This window comes from Acanthisitta chloris, unplaced genomic scaffold, assembly GCF_000695815.1.
Source record: "Acanthisitta chloris isolate BGI_N310 unplaced genomic scaffold, ASM69581v1 scaffold14801, whole genome shotgun sequence".
NCBI classification, from domain to species: Eukaryota; Metazoa; Chordata; class Aves; order Passeriformes; family Acanthisittidae; genus Acanthisitta; species Acanthisitta chloris.
The window spans coordinates 56,896-57,983 of record NW_008657796.1 but is presented as its reverse complement, the minus strand read 5'-3'; the positions used below and the strand labels follow the sequence as shown (position 1 = coordinate 57,983).

Below are 1,088 nucleotides of genomic sequence, written 5' to 3'. Positions count from 1 at the left end.
GGGAAAGAGGGCCAAATCCATCACTGATGCAACTGCTTTAGAATCAGCAAAGTTTTCCAAAGGGTAAATAACCTTCCAGGCTCAGCTCTTTCCATGAACACTGTCTATATTAAAACCTTATGTATTTCTGGATAGCCCCAGCCTTGCCACGTGCCAGAGGTTCTGCTTTGCTGTGATACATGTCTTATTAGTAGCAAGGTGCAGTTACACTCCTAATTCCATATGGACATATATAAGATATGTCAACTTAGAAATGCATTTTTAACAAGTTTTCTGTCATTATCAGCAGTTTTTTTGGTTTGTTTTCAAATGAAGTTCTTCAGTTCCTTACAGTACTGCTCTCTGCACTAACCTTTTTTGTCACTGCAGGGTTAAGCAGTGAAGTGGAAATAGCACTGAAACAGTGCCATGATTAATTGTGGGCTTTCTCCTTTGCTCCTTATTTTAGGAGCAACATTCTCTTATGTAACGATGCCTTCATGAATACTAGGGAATGGGGCAAGAGTGTTTTCTTTCTAGCATCTTTCCTGCCTTTATCAACAAGTTATCTTAAAAAAAATGACTATGTCAGCAAATACACAACACACAATGCTGTGTCTGTGAATTACGAGCTGCTGCAAGATACAGAGGGGAATTAAAAGGTCTCCAGAATCCTGCAGAAGATGATAATAAAAATAATAATATCCAGGCGGTCGCTACAGAGAGGTATCAACCCCCTAGACCTTCCCTAGAGGGACGATATAAAGTTGTGGTTTTAAAAGGTGTTAGTATCCATTGCTGTCAGGACCAAGCACAAGGTGAGGTACAGCTCAGTGCAAAATCCATTCTTTTTGTGAAGTAAGATCACGAGAAAGGTCATCCCAAACTGAAGCCTCAAATAAGCTGTAAAAGAAACCATCACACTCCCATCCCGATCACTGACAAGCTCTCTTTTTCAGGTGACAGCCTGCAGCATCACCCAAACCCACACACCCAGCACCATGTCAGACACCCCCAAAATCTTTCAGTCTTGCTCCAAGCTCACAAGACACCCGATAAATGATGGAGAGGCTTTGCTTTGCAGGTGCTTGCAGGCACCATCACTTTAT

General features: G+C 41.7%; 1 protein-coding gene across 1 annotated transcript in view; it reads right to left on the bottom strand.

Annotated features, from left to right (window-relative positions):
• Window positions 1-1,088, bottom strand: part of MCTP2 (multiple C2 domains, transmembrane 2) — a 100,729-nt gene that overhangs the window by 58,367 nt on the left and 41,274 nt on the right. The gene's annotated exons all lie outside the window — the stretch shown is intronic.